Genomic DNA, 9,959 nt, shown 5'->3' on the forward strand with positions numbered 1-9,959 from the left:
CTCCTTCTAAACTAATCTGTACACCGTAATATTCTTGTTATACAAGAAATGGTGAACTGGTTTGAAGATTTTCCAATTTTTAAAAATCTTCCTGATTCTAGTGTCTTCATACTTTCACTGTTATAAGGAAAATGTGCTCTCATAGGAATGAAATGGGGTAGGAGGAGGGGAGAGAATAACACCATTGCTTTTGTATCAACTAAAAGATTCAGATATCAATAGAGTTTGTTACAATACCCCCCAAATAATTTTATGTTAATGACATAGATCTTTGGAAGTAATCATTATTAATCTTCCAAATGTTCACTTCTTAATTCTGAATGCAAGAATTGAGAAGATTTTTTTTGTGAGGGCAGGGGAAATGCTTTGGAGGTGGAGGAACTGACCACAAAGGTAGGTTTAAGGCTAGGCCATCTCCAGCTTGGTTCAAATTTTAACTTTAAAAATAAATTGTAAGCAATTTTTGAAACCTTTAAAACAAAGGTGGCTTAATGTAACCATTTTCCTGGGATGGATTATGTTGAATAAATATAGAGGAAATATAAAGCCAAAGGAGTAGGTAGCAGTGCCAATGGAAAATCTACCAAAACTGAAGTCACATGGCTCTGAAATCATAAGACAATGAGAGAATATGATTTTTTTAAGTTGCCTTTACATAGTACCTTCTTGGATCACATGTTCCAGGCCACCAGTAGCTTTTCCTAGTGAGCCTTAGATAAGTAAAGTTCCTGCTAGCAGCCTTAAAGATGTGCTTGTGCCATTAGGACATATGAGAGACAATATTCCAGGGGCCAGGGCATTTCTCTGAACTGACAATCAGTTGTGCCTAGTTTCTAGGTCACAAGTGAAACATGATGATGAAGTCTGAGCTGTTAGCCCAAAGGCTAGTAGTAGTGATTTATTTCTACTTCAACATCAACACTATCTTATTGTAGTTATCTATGTAGACTCCTAAAAATGAGGTTCTAAAGAAAACTATACTTCAACAAAGAAAGCCCAAGGGTGACACACCACATTTATTCCAAACCTATTCATGGCCCACCTCCTAACTTCAAACCAGCAGCCTAGCAGAGACTAACCCCAAAACAGTTTTATAAGAAAAGAGAAAGGATCATTAATAACTTCCCAGGCAGGGATTGGACAATGAGGATATATGTCCTCTTTCCCAGAGAGTTCTATGAGATTTGGGGAAGCTATTATTTAAAGTTCAAAAAACTACTATTAAGATTCATCTAGATAGGCAAGAAGGTGAGACTCAGTTACATCTGTTGTCCTTCAGGCAAACAACTTGCTGCTTTTTCATATGACAGTAAAGTTATTATGAAAGTTACTGGCTATAACAGGAATAATTATCCTAATTCAGTACTATCTTCCGCCTAGTGCCTGATGAATAAAGGCATCACACAAAGTGAAATGGACCCAGCAACTATAGAACCAGCCCCTGGGTGTTTCATATCTTCAACTAGAAAAACAATCGTAACGATGTGGCCGAAGTTCCTTAAGTCCCACTACCTACCTTGACAAGTTGCTGTCTCTTTAGAGAGAAAACAATTACTTTGATGGTTTCTTCCTTTTTGCCCAATTTGTTGCTTAATAATTACTTCTGCTGAAGGAAATCAAATATTCCATTTTTCATTTTTTTCCCTGAGGGCAAGTCTGCTTTTTCCCCTGCCATGCTCTCAGGATTCCCTGCTATCATCAACCCCACTAAGGGGAAAGACAACCAGGGCTCCATTCAAAAGCCTCCAAGGGAGCTATGGGGCATGTGCAAGAGTTCCTCTGCTGCCAGCTATCCTAATTCTTGATGGCTTTGCAGGAGAAGTTACTCTCTTTGGGGAAGAAGAAGAGAAGGTCAGGAATGGTATCCTCTGTTTGGTGGTAGCTAGAGTAACACCTTGGGAATTAGAAGGGCAATTGGATATGTAAAATTAATCATCAACAATGTTACAATATAGGTATTAAGAGCCTTCAGATATAGTTCATAATATGGTATTCCTAGGCATATAGTTCAGAACACTGAGTGCATATCTTCACCAAAAGACTCCTACAAAAATATCGACAACAGCTTTATTCACAATAGTCCAAAACCAGAATCAACTCAAGTGTCTGTCAACAGGACAATGGATAAGCTATGGTATATTCACAGAATAAAATACTACTTAGCAATCAAAGAAAACAAATGTGTTTCACACAATAATGTGGATGAATCTCTTAAAATGTTGAGTGAAAGAGTATGAAAAAGAGTAGACATTATTATATTATTCCATTAATATGAAATTCAAGGACAGATAAAACTAATCAATAGTCATAGAAGTTACAGTAGTAATTACAAGGGGCAGGTATTGACTTGGAAGGAGCATGAGTAAGCTTTCTGGAAGGCTTCCTGGAATCCCCTTTGTCTTAACCTGGGTGATGGTTACACAGATGTGTAAGTAGTAAAAATTCATCAAACTGAACTAACATTTGTACACTTTGTGTATTTTAAATCTCAATAAAACTTGAAGGGTGTGAGGTGATATTATCAATAATTTAATAACAATTGTTGTCAAGGATGTGGAGAAAAGGAAACCCTTGTACCCTGTTGGTGGGAATGTAAAGTAGTACAGCCATTATGGAAAACAGCATGGAGTTTCCTCGAAAAACTATAAATAGAACTACCACATGATCCAGAAGTTTCACTTCTGGGTATATACTCAAAGGAAATGAAATAAGTATGTTAAAGAGATCTCTATACTCTCATGCTCATTGCAGCATGATTCACAATAGCCAAGATATGGAAACAACCTGATTGTCCCTCAACAGATGAATGGATAAAGAAAATGTAGTGTGTATGTGTGTATATATGTATATACACACAATGGACTTTTAAGCCTTAAAAAATAATCTTAATATTTGTGACAATATGAATGGACTAAGTGCAGTAAGCCATACACCAAAAGACCACTACTGATTGCATGATCTTACTTTCTGTGGAATGTGAAGAAGGCAAACTCATAGAAATAAAGCATGGGGCTGGGCCCAGTGGCTCACGCCTGTAATCCCAGCTCTTTGGGAAGCTGAAGTGGGTGGATCGCTTGAGCTCAGGAGTTTGAAACCAGCCTGGGTAACACAGTGAAACCTCGTCTCTACCAAAAATACAAAAACTTAGCCAGTGCACAGTGGTCCCAGCTACTTGGGAGGCTGAGGAGGAAGGATCACTTGAACTCAGGGGGTGTAGGTTGCAGTGAGCCAAGATTGTGCCACTGCACTCCAGCCTGGGCAACATAGTGAGACCCCATCTCAAAAAAAAAAAAAAAAAGCATGGAATGCCAGTAGTTGACAGGTTGGGAAAATGGGGCGATCTGGGTAAAAGGGTACAAACTTTCACTTTATGAGTAAGTTCTGGAGACCTAATGTACAGCATGGTGAATATAGTTAATAAGAATATATTGAGGCAGGGCTGTGACCCATGCCTGTAATCCCAGCACTTTGGGAGGCCAAGGCGGGAGGATCATTTGAGCCCCAAGAGTTTGAGACCAGCCTGGGCAACACAAGGAGACCCTGTCTCTACAAAATAATAATAATGTATTGTGTACTTGAAATTTGCTAAGACAGTAGATCTTATTGTTCTGAGTATACACACACAAAATGGTAACTATGTGAAGTGATTGATAGATATCTTCAGTAGATTAATTGTGGTAATCATTTCACAGTGTATGTCTATATCAAAAGATCATGTTCTATACCTTAAATATATGCAACTTTTATTTGTCAAGTATAGCTCATTAATCTAGGATGATAAAAGGAAGAGTGAAAAGAAAGCCTCTTTAGAACTTCTAGTTTCCAAAGTAAATGCCTGTGGGATATTACAAACTCATTTTTCATCAATGACTAATTTTCTAGACTGCTTTGGTATCAAGAAGTGCCTCATTCTTCCATCCTTGGATTAGAAATACCGATCCCAGTCCCCAGTGTTTAAATTGCTCACAAGCAAGAAGTAGGGTGACATTAAGAAGGAGGATGAATTAAACATCAATCAGCAAAAATGGTGTTTCAGAAATGCCCCATGAGTGTGAATGTTACCACTGAATTAATATGGTCATATCTGTGAGCAGGGCTGTGGTGCCATATAGTGGAAACACTCTCAAGATGTGAGTCCAGAAACCTAAGTGTCAGCTTAGATCTCAGAACTTCCTGGGAAACTTGTGTGAGTCTCTTAACAGCTGTACACTTCTATTTCCTCATTTACAAAATGGTGAGGGTGGGACGAGATATTTCTAAATACCCACAAAACCACTTTGACATAGCTGAATAATTTCTAAATATCCACAAAACCACTTTGACATAGCTGAATAATTGGTCAGTCAATGGCCACCCAAATCTTTTGAGGATTCTTCAGAGTTAAGACAATTGAGAACCAAGCCAGGCCTCCCCAGTTAGGCACAATCCCACTGGTGAAGACCCAGCCTCCAGCCCCTTCCCTACCAACATCTACACAGTGTCTCTGGGATCACACACACGCACACACACACACATGCCATTGTGGGCAGAATTTGTGGAAGATCACCTTTCTACAGCAAAAATTATCTTCTAGATTTGAATTTTTGCCTTTTTCCATGAGTCACTGTGATGGGAGACTTGTGAAATTTTGAAAGCATTAATTAAAATGCAGACTATATTACTTATAAATTCACAGAATTAAGAATAACAGCAGCAAAAATAAAATAGAACAACTTCATATTGAAACAAGTCTTCTACCAGTGAAGGATTAACTGGAAAGAAATTATTTCAGTTTTGAAATAGGTATATATAAGGGACTATCAATTCCAGCTAATTTAGAGTACAAGAGGCCAGATTTACCCTCCTGCCTGAAACAACCAAATACCAGGAAAAATATATGAAACAACAGTTTTCAAGACACTAGAACCAGTCAAAGAAGAACAGTGATCCCTGAGAGAGAGAGAACAAAGGAGAAGAGCACTGTGTGTGCCCCAGCTTACTGCCTTGAGAGAGTTTCAAAGTTAAGATGTAGGAAGAAGAAACCCCCTGAGCCAGAATCTCTGAGAATAGACAGAGCTGAGAATCCTAGCAGACTCAAGCAGCTGGAGCAGGAGTGTCCAATCTTTTGGCTTCCCTGGGCAACATTGGAAGAAGAATAATTGTCTTGGGCCGCACTTAAAATACAGTAACACTAATAATAGCTGATGAGCTAAAAAAAAATCGCAAAAAAATTCTCATAATGTTTTAAGAAAGTTTACAAATTTGTATTGGGCCACATTCAAAGCCATCCTGAACCACATGCAGCCTGTGAGCCGCGGGTTGGTAAAGCTTGAGCTAGAGTTTGCAGGACAGAATACTGGAGAGGAGAGAGCTGGGCAAAGAGAGAACTCTAGAAATCTACAGAGCGACCCAATTGAATATTAAGTAGAGATCAGTGCATATATGTGGAAAAACTACCAAGGGCTGGGGAAATTATTACCCAGAGGATTAGAGGGAACAGTACTTGGGGCTCAAACAGGTCCAGGAATAGTGCCCCTTCCCACCAGCCAGACTAGAAAAACTCATAATTCACAAAGCATTGAGTAGAGAGTACTCAAAGGCTTTTGCCTCAGTAGTGGGTAATAATTAGCTGTAGAATAAACATGGCTCTGTTCCCCTTAACAAATCTTGAAAGACATGGGCCAGGCGTAGTGGCTTACAATGTTAATCCCAGCAACTTGGGAGGCTGAGGTGGGAGGATCACTTGAGGCCAGGTGTTTGAGACCAGCCTGTGCAAGATAGTGAGACCCCATCTTTAAAAAAATTAAAAACAGTTAGCTAGACATGGTGGCACATGCCTGTACTTCCAGCTACTCAGGCGGCTGAGGTGGGAGGATCACTTAAGTCTGGGAGTTTGAGACTGCAGTGAGCCATGAATGTGCCATTGTACTCCAGCCTGGGCAATAGAGCAAGATTCTAACTCAAAAAAAAAAGGAAAGAAAAACAAAGAAGAAAGAAAGACTTGAAAAGATGAGATTGTTTTGAAGTAGCTGAGCTGTATCTCAGAACAAAGCTTAAGAATATTTACAGGAATACACAAATATCTAGGACCCAACAAGGTAAAATTCAAAATGCCTGGCACTCAATAAAAATTTACCAATATGCAAAGAAGTGTGAAAATAAACCCATAATGAGGAAAAAAGCAATCAATGAAAAATAACTCAGAACTAAAATACAAGTTAGACTTAGCAGATAATGACATTAAAATAATTACTATATTTGAAGAAATATGGCCAGAATTGCCCTCTTTTTATTTTTAGAAGCAGGGGTCTCACTATCCTTCCCAGGCTGGAGTGCAGTGGCTATTCACAGGTGCCATCATGGCACACTGCAGCCCCAAATTGCTAGGTTCGAGTGATCCTCCTGACTCAGCCTCCAGAGTAGCTGGAACTACAGGTGCATACCACTGAGCCTGGCCAGAGTTGCCCAAATTTGATAAAAATTGTGAACCTACAGATCCAAGAAGCTCAACAAACCCCACGTACAAGAAAAATGAAGAAAATTACATTAAGGCACATCGTAAACAAATTGCCCAAAACCAGTGATAAAGAGGAAATCTTTAAAGCCACCAGAGGACAAATAGGTTATGTACAGAAAAACAAAGATAAGGATGACAACTGACTTCTCTTTGAGAAAAAAGTGTGAGAAGAGAGTGGAACAATATTTTTTAAAGTACTGAAAGGAAAAAAACCTCATCCTGGAATTCTATACTCAGCAAAAATATCTTTTAAGGCAAAGGTGAAATAAAGACTTTTTCAGACATAAAGTTGAAAGAATTAATCGCCAGCAAATTCACACTGTAAAATATATTAAGAGAGGTCCTTTAAGCAGACAGAAAAATGACACTAAATGAAAATATATGTCTACACGAAGGAATGAAGAGTGCCAAAATGATAACTACTTGGGTAAATAAAATATTTTCTATTATTTAAATACCTTTAAAAGATAATTATTTAAACAAAAATAATAGCAATGTAGTGTAAGTTTTATAATATATGTAAGAATAAAATGTATAACAGCAATAGCACACAGACTGGGAGGGGAGAAATGGAAGTATACTTTTATAAGGTTCTTTTACTATATGAGAAGTGGTATAATATCACCTGAAGATAGACTGTGATTAGTTAGGATGTATACTAAAAATTCTAAACCAACAAATAAAATAAAAAAGTTATGATAAATGGGATAAATAGAATTTTTAAAATATTCAATCAAAAGAAGTTAGACAAAAGGAAAAAAGAGAATAAAGCACAAAAGAACACATGTAACAAGATGATAAACTTAAACCTAAGCTGGGCATAGTGGCATACATGCATGGTCCCAGCTACTCAGGAGGCTGAGGCAGGCAGATTTCTTGAGCCCATGAGTTCAGGGCTATAGTATGCTACAATCACACCTGTGAATAGCCACTGTACTCCAACCTGGGCAACATAGTGAGACCTCATTTCCAATAAAAACAAATATGAACCAAACCGTGTCAATAATCACATTAAATATAAATGATCTAAATACCCCAATTAATAAGTAGAGATTGTCATATTGGATAAAAAGCAAGAGTCAACTAATATGTTGTCTATAAAAACACACTTTAACTATAAAGACACAAATAAGTTAAAAGTAAAATAAATGGAAAAGTTATTCCATACTAACACTAATAGAAAGCTGGAGTGGCTATATCACTATTAGACAAATTAGATTACAGAGCAAAGAATATTACCAGGGTTAGATAAGATCATTTCATAATGATAAAGGGATCAGTTCACCAGGAAGAAATAACTATCTTGAAAGTTTATACAACTAATAAATAAATAAAGTAAAAAATGATAGAGGTACAAGGAGAGATCAACAAATCTACAATTATAGAGACTTCAATGTCCCTCTCTCAACAATATATAAATAAATTTTTAAAAATCAGCAAGAATATAATAGACTTAAACAACGAAATCAACCAACTTGACCCAAGTGACATTTTTGGCACATTCCACCCAGCGACAGCAAAATATACATTTTTTATTTTTTTGAGACAGGGTGTCACTTTGTTCCCCAGGCTGGAGTGCAGTGGTGTGATCATTGCTCACTGCAGCCTCAACCTTCCCAGGCTCAGGTGGTCCTCCCACTTCAGCCTCCCAAGTAGCTGGGACGACAGGCATGCAACACCATGCCCAGCTAATTTTTGTTTTTTTTTTTTTTTGTAGAGATGGGGTTTTTCCATGTTGCTCTGGCTGGTCTCAAATTCCTGGGCTCAAGTGATCTGACTGACTCGGACTCCCAAAATGTTGGGATTATAGGCGTTAGCCACCGGGCCTGGCCACATTTTTTTTTTCAAGTGCACATAGAACATTTACCAAGATAGACCATATTATGGGTCACAGAAAAAGTCTCGGTAAAGTTAAAATGATTCAAACTCATACACAGTATATTCTCTGATCTCAATGGAATTAAAGTAGGAATTGATAACAAAAAGATCTCTGGAAACTCCCCAAATATTTCAAAACTAAACATACTTATTAAAAGCTCATGATTGAAAGAAGAAATCCAAAGGCAATTAGAAAGCATTTTGAATTTAACAAAATTAAAAGATGACATATTAAAATTTATGAGATTCCACAAAATCAACACTTAGGAGGAAATCTATAGCACTAAATGCCTATATTAGAAAATAATCAAATCTTAATCCCTAGCCAATGATAGCAATTTCCACCTGAAGGAACTAGAAAGAGGAAATTACACTCAAAATAAGCAGAAGAAAGGAAATAATAAAGATCAGATAGACAATCAATGAAGCAGAAAAATAGAAAACAGTAAACAAATCAGTTTAATCAATAGTTCATTCTTGAAGAATGAAATTGATAAATCTATAGTCAGAATGATCAGAAGAAAAATGAGACACAACTTACTGATATATCAGAAATGAGCAAAATGACATCAGTACAAATTCTGCAGATATTGAAAGGTTAACAATGAAATGTTTAGAACTATTTCATTATTAGTATTAGTATTTTGAGACAAAGCCTCGCTCTGTCACTCAGGCTGGAGTGCAGTGGCATGATCTGGGCTCACTGCAACATCTGCCTCCCTGATTCAAGTGATTCTTCTGCCTCAGCCTCCCAGGTAGCTGGGATTACAGGCGTGCACCACTACGCCTGGCTAATTTTTGTATTTTTAGTAGAGACAGGGTTTCACCATATTGGCCAGACTAATTTTGACCTACTTTATGTCAGTAGATCTGACAATTTAGATGGCTGAAAATTTCTTGAAGAACAGAAAGTAGTAAAGTTCACTCAAGAAGATAAATTTAATGTACACAGCCCTTTTATAGAAATCAAAACTGTAGTTTAAAATCATCCCACAAAGAAAATCCAGGTCCAGATGACTTCACTGGTAAATTTTACCAAACAGTTAAGAAAGAAATAATACCAATTCCACACAAATTATTTCAGAAAACTGAGAAAGAGGGGATAATTCTCTCTTTATGAGGATAATTCTTTCTTAAAGAGGGGATAATTCTAATTCTTTATGAGGAAAGCATTACTCCAACACCAAAACCTGAAAAAGACATTAAAGAAAACTACAGAACAATATCCCTCATAAACATGAGTAGAAAAATTGTAAACAAAATTTTAGCAAATTGAATCCAACAATATGTAAAAACAATAATACACTATGACAAAGAGTCAGCATTTATTTATCCCAGAAATCAGCACTTCTCTCCTACCTTTTACTGGAAGTTCTAGGCAGGACAATCAGATAAGAAAAAGAAATAGAAGGCAACTAGATTGGAAAGAAAGTAATAAAAGTCTTTATTCAAAGAAAATATAATCTTCTATGAAAGAAATATAATGCAATCTCAAAAACTTAAAAACAAGTGAATTAGCAATGAATATTCAGAAGTTGAAATTCTTAAAATACCATTCACAGTGCATTGAAAATATTAAATACTT

Source organism: Pongo pygmaeus, chromosome X (genome assembly GCF_028885625.2).
Source record: "Pongo pygmaeus isolate AG05252 chromosome X, NHGRI_mPonPyg2-v2.0_pri, whole genome shotgun sequence".
Classification (NCBI taxonomy): Eukaryota; Metazoa; Chordata; class Mammalia; order Primates; family Hominidae; genus Pongo; species Pongo pygmaeus.